General features: G+C 46.2%; 1 non-coding gene across 1 annotated transcript; it reads left to right on the top strand.

Annotated features, from left to right (window-relative positions):
- Positions 1 to 449: 449 nt before the first annotated feature.
- Positions 450 to 522, top strand: TRNAA-AGC (transfer RNA alanine (anticodon AGC)). Its single transcript has one exon. It is a non-coding gene; the product is annotated as a tRNA-Ala (tRNA).
- Positions 523 to 12,367: the final 11,845 nt, after the last annotated feature.

The following is a 12,367-nucleotide window of genomic DNA, read 5'->3' as shown; positions in this document are numbered from 1 at the left end:
GGGAGTCTGCGGCCGCTGCCCCGCGGGGAGCCGGCTCCTTACCGCTGGGCAGGGGGCGGCGTCCGTGCGCGCGGTCCCGGCGGGAGTCCCCGTTCCCGCTGCGCATCCTCCTTAGGGCGCGAGCGGCTGCCGGCTCCAGCCCCGCCAGCGGCGTCTCACAATGAAACTGAGCGAGCAGCCCCCGCGCCGCGAACCTCCCCCGTCCATCCCGGGGGCTGTCGTATTGCGCAGGCGCGCGATGTATCTTGGGAAATGTAGTCCTTCCTCCTCCCGCGCTTTCCGGCTGGCGCCGTCCCCCGTTACAGCCCCGGCACCTGAGGCAGGTGGGTTATTCCCGTAGGACGGTCAGTGACTGTGCGGCGGCGCCTCTCCCCTACTCAGGGACGTTGAAGGCTCGCGGGCTGGGAGGGAGACTATAAAGGGCTCTAGAGTCAAGTTTTGCCCAATGTGGGGAATTAGCTCAAATGGTAGAGCGCTCGCTTAGCATGCGAGAGGTAGCGGGATCGATGCCCGCATTCTCCAACAAGATTTTCATTTTTGTGTTTTCATAACTTCATTACATGAGAGCAAATCCCACAGGAAAAAAAAAACCTGGGGCTCAATACAGCTAAATAATTTAAATCAAGCGAGCCACCAATCATTTCAGTTGTAAACAAAACAAAACAAAACAAAACAAAAAGGGAGGGTAGGGGCTACAGCTGGCACTTTATTATTGCATTTAGTTATAATTATCTATGTCATTTCTTATTTATACAAGGGGGGGGAGAGGTGACTGTTCCTTTGCCATAAACAAATAAGACAAGATCTCTGATCTCCGATCTGAACTCCACTTTATAAAAAATCCGTCCCAGGTAGCTCTGTCTGACTACTTGGTTTGCAGTGTTATAAACGCTGCAGTGCACTAAAAATGATCATTATGTGCGTGATTTGGAGAATTCAGACAATAGCTGGATGCCTTGCACTCCATGCCTCCTGTCCTGGGTGTTTTCTGTCAATCCAGTAACATCCGTTCTTATCTTTGGCACCATTTGCCGAAAGTGAGGAGTCATTAAAAGAGCCCGAGGAAATCATTAACAAATGCAAATGCTATTTAGTGGTGAAATTTGCAAGATTAAAAACATCTGCTTCACCCAGTAGATTAATCCAGCCCAGAAATAATGAATAATAAAGACAAGATATTCATAGGGAAAAATTGGAAGACTGGTTTTATTAGAATGGGCATACCAAAAATACTCAACTATTACAAAGAAGAAATAGGGCTGTGAAAATCATTACCCACATTTAACAAGTATAATTATTTAAAAGAAAGAAACTCATCTTTTTTAATCCAAGTAATAATTAGAAACTGAAATTAAGGTGAAAAATCAAATAAAGAGTTCACATGTCCAATAGGAGATCTTATTGAATAATTAATTACCCTTCCAATTATCTTCAACTTTTAATAGTCTAGGAGTTTAACTTTCAACCATTCAGAAATCCAGAATTAACAAATTAGAAGGGTTTGTTCAAGGACTCAATTAACAGTTTGCAGATTAATTTTAGATGGTGATCTATGAAGGATGGTTTTGGGAGGAAATCTGAGCTCTAATCTTGACTGTGCTAGAAATTTTACTGTTTGACTTTAGTCAAATCATTTCATCACTCTGTCCCTGCTCTGTAAAATGCAGGTACTACTACTTCCTTTATTTGTCTTGGTTATTTAGACTGTAAGTGCTTTGGGGCAGGGACTGTCTCTTACTATGTATATGTACAGTGCCTAGCACAATAGGTATAACACAAACAGTAATAAATAAATGGCATCACTTAAATAAATGTTTTAACACTTTGGGGTGGGTGTCTTTATTTCCCCCCTCTTTATACCTCTTCTACCATCCCAGTCTTCATACCTCCATGACCCTCCTCGTAGTAAGGGGAGCTGGATGTAGCACCCTGTGAAACTCATCACTGCCACTCTGTGCACTGAGGGGAAAATACTTCCTGCAGGATCTTGCTAGCTGCTGCTTCACTTTTGCACTTCTCTACATTGAAAATGTATTGTTTGCAAGCTACAGTCTGGAGAAGGGCTACAAACACCTACACATGCATAACAATTCAAAACACTCAGCTTCTTTCGTAACATTTAATTTACAATGACAACTGGAGGTCTCCACAGAAATCTTTCAAAGTACTAGTACAGTATCTTTGCCACTCAGGACAGGGACTTTAATGGGAAGTGTCCTATGAAACTGAGGAAGGAACAGTTCAAATGGGATAGCATTACCAGAAATTCCACTTGAAAGGGGACTCTTGGCCATTGCAAAGTGATTAAGTGGTGCTTAATATAGTAACATCCACAAAATCTTAGATAGCCATGGATTTGCTACAATACTATTAATGAAGAGAGAATATTGACTAACACAATTGCAAAGCACAGCTCAAAAAGTATACAAAGTGTGTGATTTTTTATCTAGCCTGGGATTTTGCAGTGGTCTTATAAAAGTTTCAGGTTTTCTGATTCCATAAACATGAATTATCCAGATGTCAGCAAAACTGTCTTGTAAAGATATATAAATTTACACTGGTATTTGCCTGCAGCAGGCATTTAATGGGAAAGCAAAATCCATTTAATTCCCCTCTTTCATCAGTAGCTATGCAAACCACATGCAGAACATTTCTCTAGTAAACTTGTTCTTAGGGGCCAGCTGCTCTCACTCTCCATGATAGCTTTTCATGATGCAGTTTCCGTGAGTAAAACATGTTAACCCCAAAATCCAAGCAAAATCTTGGATGATATTGAAACACGTAAGCCACAGGGAAAATAAAAACATAATGTAGAGTTCAGTCACAGGACTAAAGGAAACTGAGCCTGCAATGCCCTCTGCAGGCTGCCAGAGAACTTTTCTATAAGCTCCGACAGAGTTTCATGCCATTTGAAATATCAAGTGAGAAAAAAAAGTCCTAGAAACATCATTGATAGATTAAATAGCTAGTTTATGTAGTTTAGAAAGGTCTTCTCTACTGGGTCATCTAATTCATTCCCCAGTGCTGTGACAAGATTGGTTTCTTTATCTCAGACACATCCCTGATAAAATTTCCAGTAACTTTCATCAGCTCCAATGTCAGCAATTCCACAGCCTTCCTTGGCAACTTGTTCCATAGCTGAAATGGAAAATTATTCTGAATATTTACCTACATTCTTAAACCCATTGCAAGTGGTTTTGTTCTTATTGACTAACACAGCTCCAGTAGCATTATAGTCTTTGACTAAATTACATCATCAATGCTCTTCAGGGTGTACTGCACACACATCTTCTAACTAAAGCATAAACATTCCAATTACTGTATGTAGTTATTTAATACTATGTTTATTACCCAAAGCACACTCTTTTCTATTTAATACTAATCTGAAACTAAGACACATCTTCCGATATTACCTTTTCTGCTATGGAACAACATGAGATTTGAATTATTAATAGTTATTCTCTCACTTATTTCTCATGCTATATACCATTGTTAGCTAGCATATTGTTAAGCAATTGTATTGCATAATAGCAGGAAAAGAGGTCAGAGTTGAAAGTGTGATTTGAGTGTCTAAAGTTAATTTTTGCATGTAGATTTTTGGTAGGGAATGTATGAACTGTTAGTATTCAAATCTTTGGGGCTAGATTCTCTGGGGCAGCACTGATGAATGGACCTTAAGGAACTACTTATAACTCCTTGATTTGCTACCCTGACATAGGTTAGAGTCGCTTCGGAGTATTCTACTCTATACCAGCTGGCAGTGGTCCCCAAGTAGGGTGACCAGACAGCAAATGCGAAAAATCGGGACAGGGGGTGGGGGGTAATAGGAGCCTATATAAGAAAAAAACCCAAAAATCGGGACTGTCCCTATAAAATCGGGACATCTGGTCACCCTATCCCCAAGCCACATCTCTTCTTCCCCACTCTCAACATGCCCCTGCACAGGGGCTGCAGGAGATTTAGTTTAGATGGTTGGTACGTTATTATTATTTGTATAGCAGTAGCACCTGGGTGCCCCAGTCATGGACTAGGACCCGATTGTGCTATGAGGGTTTCCATGCACCAGGGGACTCCACAGCTGAGGACTTGCAGCTGGCTACTGCTCCCTTTGGGCTGCTTGTAGGCAGGGTGGACCAGTGATCCTGGCAGGTTCCGGATATGTCCTTATTACCATTTCCAGACATGGTCCATGTTTTCTTTTTTAACTGTAATAGTCTTGGTATCATTTGTTACTTTTGGTCGCAACCTTTAATGTCAAAATAACCAGTTTTCTACCTGGACATGTTGGAGTAGCTACACTGCACTATCAATCATTACATTATTTGGGGCAGCACTGGGAACTGGAGTGTGCTTGGGATGGGCATGCATTTGGCCACTCCCTATTTTCAATAGCCACATTCTGGTAGTGTACGTTTGTTGCCTTCTCCTTTGCTACGTTGTTGTCTTCTTAATCTCCAGTTCCCTATTCCAGGAACACTTCCCCCTCCACCCCCCAGGGGTCAACTAGTTACAGCACCAGTGTTTCCAATTTAGTCGTTTTCCAACTCCCCCTCTAATTTAAATTCCTGGGGAAAACACTGCTGTTCCTCTTCTCTTATCCCTGAAAGTGGAGACTGTCAGACTGCCCCTCCACAGGGTGCTTTTTCCAGTCTGATACCTACTGAAGAGAGACAGAAGCTTTTGGATTTTCCCCACGCACAAGCTCTATTGCAATAGTCACATGTCTTCAGGCAGCGAGTAGATTTGGAGCAGGAAAAGGCTAATGCAAACAAAGGAGGAAGTGATCATGTGTCTGACTGTCAACATAAGCTACATCTAGTTCTAGTACATTCAGTGCCTTAGTACAGCTACAAGTACTGTATGGGAGCCAGACTTTTACCTTCCTTTTGCCTTCGGAGTTTACCGTGTTTCTGGATCAGAAAAAGAGGTAAAACCGAATTCTAATGGCAAGAAATGGCTTTAGACACATTATTAACTATAATGCAACAAAACCACCCACCATGCTGGGTCCAAGCTCAGCTGCTAGCCCGAGACTCTGCCAGTGCCACAACGTTCACACAGTTATATCTGGTGTGCTAGTGTAAGCCCTGCTTGCATGGAGCTGTCTACCCAGGCTGGGAGGCTCACTCTTAAGCTGCAGTGTAGCTGTACCCTGGATCTCCACCCCCAAGAAGCTGGGTGTTCCTCACCCATTCCTACCAGGCGGGATGTCACTGTACCTGGAGTCCCTCCCTACCAATCTTTACCAGTTATTTCCTCTGAGCATGGGGAATCCCTGCTCACTGTGGGTCGGTTTTCCCAGACGCTTCTTAAATAAAGAACGAGCTGAAGTCCACCCATCCACCTCACTTTATCAGTGGAGCCACAGCCCCTCTTGGCTGGGGGACAGGGCAGTGTGTTGTGCCCTGAAGAGGCTCCCTTTTGGTGGTCCCCCTGCTGAATTAAAATGGGAGCCAGCCAGCAAGGCTGACCGTCCCATGGCCACCAAAGACTGTCAAAGGTAATGGAGGAGATGGAACCAGGAGGATTGGGGTGCAGCCAGGGGCTGGGGGGGAAAAGGTGCCTCAGTTGTCGGACAGCATCTTGTGTAATGTGGGTGTATTGGTGAGCAGTGGCACTGCCAGGGAAGCTGAGATTTGGGGGTGGGGGGAAGTCAGAGGAGCCACAAATGAGGACAATCTTCTTTTTGGGTGGTATGGGGTTTGGATGGCTGGAGGGAACTATAGCAGATAGCAGAGAGGTTGGGGTAGGTGAGAGGGGATGGGGCCCAGTTGGGGAAACTGGGGGAAAGGGAAGTTGGGGAATTGAGAAATAGGGTTCTGATGGCAGAAAGAGGTTGGCCTAAAAAGGTGGTTTTGGCAGTGGGAGTTAGTCCTGTCATAACACTGCCATAGACTTGCCATTTGTTCTAGTTCCTGGAATCACACTGAATATGTTCAGAGTCTGAGCAATAAGCAATTCGATTTGCTCTATGGTTATCATTTGTCATCAGCCCTCGCCATGCTTTGTAGGGGGGTAGATCACAGCCATTCAACTTTAATTTCCTTGACAGAATTTATTTTAGTGTGGGAGGAAAGGGGTTTTGCTTCAGCAGGGCTTTCATTAACCCTTGGCCGGATCTCCACATCCAGCTGTCTCCCTTGGTTTAGTGAGCACTTGTGTGTCACAGAAATGAATACCTTGGAAGTAGGGCTGTCGATTAATCGCAGTTAACTCATGCGATTAAATTAAAAAAAATTAATCACAATTAATTGCACTGTTAAACAATAGAATACCAATTGAAATTTATTACATATTTTTGGATGTTTTTTGACATTTTCAAGTATATTGATTTCTATTACAACACAGAATACAAAGTGTACACTGCTCACTTATATTATTATTTTTATTACAAATATTTGAACTGTAAAAATTATAAAAGAAATGGTATTTTTCAAGTCACCTCATACAAATACAGTGCAGTGATTTTCAAACTTTTTTTTTTGGCGACCTAGTTGAAGAAAATTGTCGATGCCCATGACCCAACAGAGCTGGGGATGAGGGGTTTGGGGTGTAGGAGGGTCTCAGGGCTGGGATAGAGGGTTGGGGTGTGGGGTGAGGGCTGCAGGGTGGGGCTGGGAATGAGGGGTTTGAGGTGTAGGAGGGTCTCAGGGCTGGGATAGAGGGTTGGGGTGAGGGGTGGGGCTGGGAATGAGGGGTTCAGGGTGTGGGCTTTGGGCTGGGGCAGAGGGATGGGGTGTGGGAGGGGGTTCAGGGCTTTGGACTGGGGGTGCAGGCTCTGGGGTGGGGCCGGGGATGAGGAGTTTGAGGTGCAGGAGGGGGCTCCAGGTTTTGGGGTGGGGCTCAGGTCTGGGGCAGGGGATTGGGGCACGGGGTTGGGGTATGGGCTTATCTCCGGCGGCTCCCGGTCAGCGGCGCAGCCAGGGTGCAGAGGCAGGCTTCCTGCCTGTCCTCCCACCGTGGACTGCACTGCACCCCAGAAGCAGCCAGCAGCAAGTCCGGCTCCTAGCGGGAGGCGCGCAAGCAGCTCCCCGCGGCTCTCACCTGCAGGCACTGCGCCCCCGCCGCCAGCTCCCATTGGCCGGGAACTGGCCATTGGGAGTGAGGAGCTGATGTTTGGGGCGGGGGCAGCATGCAGAGCCCCGTGGCCCCCCTGACTAGGAGATGCATCTGATGCTGGGACGCAGTGCGGTGTCAGAACAGGTAGGGATTATTAGTTTTTACTGGCCGGCTGCCAGGTCCCTGGGTGCTGAGCAAGGCGACCCACTGCCGTGCATTCCGCGATCCAGACTGGGTTGCGACCCAAAGTTTGAAAACCACTGTTGTAGTGCAATCTCTTTATCGTGAAAGTGTAACTTACAAATGTAGACTTTTTTTGTTATATAACTGCACTCAAAAACAAAACAATGTGAAACTTTAGAGCCTGCAAGTCCACTCAGTCCTACTTTTTGTTCAGCCAATCACGAAGACAAACAAGTTTGTTTACATTTACGGGAGATACTGTCGCCTGCTTCTTATTTCCAATGTCACCTGAAAGTGAGAATAGGCATTCTCATGGCACTTTTCTAGCTGGCATCACAGCGTATTTACGTGCCAGATACGCTAAACATTTGTATGACCCTTCATGCTTTGGCCATCATTCCAGAGGACATCCTTCCATGATGACGACGCTCATTAAAAAAATAATATGTTAATTAAATTTGTGACTAAACTCTTTGGAGGAGTCTTCTGTTCTGTTTTACCCGCATTCTGCCATATATATCATGTTATAGCGGTCTCGGATGATGACCCAGCACATGTTCGTTTTAAGAACACTTTTACAGCAGATTTGACAAAACGCAAATAAGGTACTAATGTGAGATTTCTGAAAATAGCTACAGCACTCGACCCAAGGTTTAAGAATCTGAAGTGCCGTCCAAAATCTTAGAGGGACGGGGTGTGAAGCATGCTTTCAGAAATCTTAAAAGAGCAATACTCAGATACGGAAACTACAGAACCCAAACCACCAAAAAAGAAAATCAACCTTCTGCTGGTGGCATCTGACTCAGATGATGAAAATGAAAATGCATTGGTCCGCACTGCTTTGGATCGTTGTTAAGCAGAACCTGTCATCAGCATGGATGCATGTCCTCTGGAATGATGCTTGAAGCATGAAGGGACATATGAATCTTTAGCGCACCTGGCATGTAAATATCTTGTGACACCAGTTACAAAAGTGCCATGCAAACACCTGTTCTCACTTTCAGGTGACATTGTAAACAAGAAGTGGGCAGCATTATCTCCTGCAAATTGTAACCAAACTTGTTTGTCTGACCGATTGGCTGAAGTAGGACTGAGTGGACCTAAATTCCCTGTAAGCTGCAGAACCCGCCCGGCGGGGACCTGCTGTGGCACCCCCCACCTCGATGCCCAAACCTAGCTGTGGCCGGGGTAGGGATGCCTATCCCATGGCCCCAGCCCTGGAGCTGCTGCGGGGAGAGAGCTGCGGGGAGAGAGCTGGGGGGAGTCCTCTCTTCCTGCTGTATCCCCAGAGCACCCTCCTGCACAGCCAAACCCCTCATCCCCGGCCCCACCCCAGAGCCTGCACCCCCAGCCAGAGTCCTCATCCCCTGCACCAGCCCTGAGCCCCCTCATGCCCGGCCCCAACCCCGAGCGCACACCCCCAGCCAGAGCCCTCACCCCCCCCCCCACACACACCCAAACCCTCTGCCCCAGCCCTGAGCCCCCCATCCCCACCCCAGAGCCCTCACCCCCCCACACACACACCCCAACCCTCTGCCCCAGTCCTGAGTCCCTCATCTCCCACCCCCATATTGGTGCACATAACAAAATTCATTCCACACATGGGTGGGGAAAAATGAGAGGGAACACAGGAGTGGACTTGTAGGCTCTAAAGTTTTACATTGTTTTATTTTTGAATGCAGTTTTTTTTTTGTACATACACATGTAGAGTTAAGTTCCGCTTTCATCATAAAGAGATTGCACTACAGTATTTGTATGAGGTGAATTGAAAAATACTATTTCTTTTGGTTTTTACAGTGCAAATATTTGTAATAAAAATATAAAGTGGGCACTGTACACTTTGTATTCTGTGTTGTAATTGAAATCAATGTATTTGAAAATGTAGAAAACATCCAAAATATTTAAATAAATGGTACTCTATTATTGTTTAACAGCACCATTGATTGCATGATTAATTTTTGTAATTGTTTGACAGCCCTACTTGGAAGATAATGGGTGAAGGGCTGCAGATGGGGCAGTGCATCTATACATCTCATATGAGCAGCTATCTATCAGCTCTGAGTTATTTGTTTTCTGGCAGTTTATATAGCCAGCTGGCTATAGATTAATTATATACAACGCCCATCGGGCTGGGGAGTTTCCTGGACTTTTCAACTTGTTCTCTCTCTCTCTCTCTCTCTCTCTCTGGTTTCCTATAGAGCCCATCATTACAGCATCAAAATGTTTCATGAGGATTTAGCAACATGACTCATTATAATCTGTGGGTAGGCTTGGCAGGATTCAATTTAAATCATTAGTCATTGGTACATGTCAGTTTCACCTGACACTGAAATCAACAAAAAAAATATTGATATCAGCAAGCACAGCTTCCCCCACACCTAGTGCCCGCAGGGATCCGGTGTCACCAGCCCTGCAGGGAGCTCTCTGTAGCCCTGCTGTCACAGCGACACTCACTCACAGGCCAGGAGTGCAGGGGCTATCCCTGGCAAGAGCCATTTGACAGCAAGGTGGCTTTCCCCATGGCCAGGGTCTTGTCCTCCTCCCTGGTTGGGGTTCACTGCTCCACTGGGCCAGGATTGCAGCCTCCCCCACACCTGACACCCAGGTATCTCAGGCCCCTTGGCAGCATTAGGAGCCCCCTATAACTCTTGTCAGTGCTGCCCTAAGCCTCTTCCCCCCTTATTTTCCTGCAACTGTGAAAATTCAAATAAATAAAAATTGAAAAATAATGCTTTAAAATATCTGTTAAAATTACAAAAAATAAAAACTGGATTCTGCCAAGCCTGTCTCTGGCCCAGGTGCATGCAAGCTGCGCCCAGCAGCTCTCCCAGGGGCTGGGCTTTAGGAAACTTTCTGCAGTCTCTCCATACTGACCGTAATGGTCCTCCAGGGACCATTACGCTGGCCAAGGATTGCCAGAGATGGCACACTTCAGCCAGGCTCCCCCCTGGAATACTTACTACACTGGGCTGGGCAGCAGCAGGTGGCACAGAGCCAGCTATGCCATTGTTAAGCCATTGGGGCTCCTCTAGGCAAAGGGTATCCCCAGCTGGATGTTTAAGCTGGTTGTCTGTCCCGGTTGCACCAGAGCATCAAGTTCAGTGGGATTTGGATCAGGCCAATAGGCAGGGATGAAGGGCACAGGAGCATGCTTCACCAGGCAGCCACTTCTTGGGAATGTGAAAAACTGAGGCTGAAACCTCTCTCCAGTCCATAGGCAGCAAATGTCATCAGCTGCACTGGTAAAATCTCTGGTCACCACAGACTGAGCTTTCCAGGGGACCTATGTACATTTGCCTGAAAATTGTTGCTTGGTGAGGCTTGGTTACCACTATTGCAGAGGTCCTTTAAGCTGTCCCCTGATGGCTGGTTTCTATGCTCTGAAGTGGCAATGTGGAGGAGATGATCATCGTCGCATTGCAAAGTGTAGAGTAGACTGTCCAAGTCCTCTTTCACAGAAGGACTCACTAGGGAGGCAGGCAGAGGTCAGCTGTTTATTTAAGAGATAACCGGTATCACTTTCAAGTTACAAAACAATAACCTAATGCCGAGCTAAATAAACCTCAAGGCCAAAGGCTGAGGAGTTTGTTAGCCTAGGACACAGGTACTGTATTACCAAGCTAACAGAGAATGCCACCATTGTATTGTTATACTGAATTGTATCTGCATCCCCACCCTTGATGTTCTTCAGTCCACCTGCTCTTCCCTGCCCCTAGAGGAAGTTAATAAACCCAGACTAGCGGCCAGGGGGGGGTGGGGGGGGTGGAGGGGGTCGAGGCCAACCAGGTGTGAAATGCTGCTCAGGGACACAGATGGTGAGCACTAATTGCCTCTTCTGGCAGTTATCTTAGCCCTTATCTGTAGTTCTTCCCTGCATTTCTGAGCAACAATTTGCTCCCAGCTTGGCCTCCACATCCTTCTCCAGGTTCATTAACTGCAGAACTGGAGGGTGGATTCTCACATATGCCTCCATGTCCCTTATGTGTAATTAGTCTTCTTGCAGCTGGGAAATGGGGGGGGGGGGGGGAGAGAAAGGGTTAAAAATAGATTAAAATGCAATTCTTAGTAGAGGTGAGGGGCTAAAACTGCCTCAGGGTCAAGGATGACTAGGTGGGATGTATCACAGTCCTGGTAAAGTTTCCCCTGCTGGACTCCCATCATGCTGGGCCAGCTGTGCTTTAAGCTTCCTCCTTAGTCTGGGTAGGCTCCAGAACTCTCTCTTGCTTTGTCCTCCTCTCTAAGCACAGGCAGTCTGTTACTCCTTCCCCGAAATGGGGCCTCATGGTCCAGCTGTCCTAAGCTCCCCTCATCCCAAAGAACAGTCCAGTTGCTGAAGCACACCCTTTCCCAGAGCCCCAACCATGTAACATGTGATGGGCAAAGCACACAACAACAGGCAGGGCCGGCCCACAACATTTTGGCACCTGAGGCGGGGAGCTCAAATGACGCCCCCATGCCCCCTCGCTTGGGCCAAAAAGTTTGAAAGGTCTCAATTGTGCCTTCTTCCTGTTCTACTCCTCTCATGGTACTGCTCTGCTACCTACCCCAATAAAGGAGAACTAACAATTTAAAATGCCTTGTTCAAAATTTTTAAGTAACACTTAACTTTCAAACGCCTGAACAGCAAATGTAACTTTTCTTGTCTGCGTAGTAAACACTGGCATTTTTATCTGTTTGAATAATCAAAGTGGTGCCTTCTTGGTTGCAAAGATTTGAACTGTTTCCTGCTGAAGGTCCACAGTCTGGGCCATCTCATGCTCTATTGAGATGGTTGCAAGGCCGACCAGCCTCTCCTGTGTCATTGTGGAGCATAGATGTGTTTTTATTAACTTCAGCTTGGAGAAGCTGCGTTCTCCACTGGCAACTGTTACAGGAAGTGTTAGAAGTATGCGCAGAGCAACAAAAGCATTTGGAAAGAGAGTAGTCATATTATTTGTGCACATATATTCCAGAACAGCCTTTGGAGTTGATCCTGCTGTATCTTGACAGGGCTTTCAGTTCATCACCTAAATCACTCGCATCAATATTGCTCATGTCATCATGTGTCAACACGGTCTCTAGTGCCCTGCATTGCTGTAGGTCTTCTTCAGGTACAGTGAGGAGTTTTGGAATATCATACAACATC

This window comes from Emys orbicularis, chromosome 4 (genome assembly GCF_028017835.1).
Source record: "Emys orbicularis isolate rEmyOrb1 chromosome 4, rEmyOrb1.hap1, whole genome shotgun sequence".
NCBI lineage: Eukaryota > Metazoa > Chordata > Testudines > Emydidae > Emys > Emys orbicularis.
Note: the sequence above shows the minus strand (reverse complement) of the source record. Positions and strands in the feature narration are given on the sequence as shown.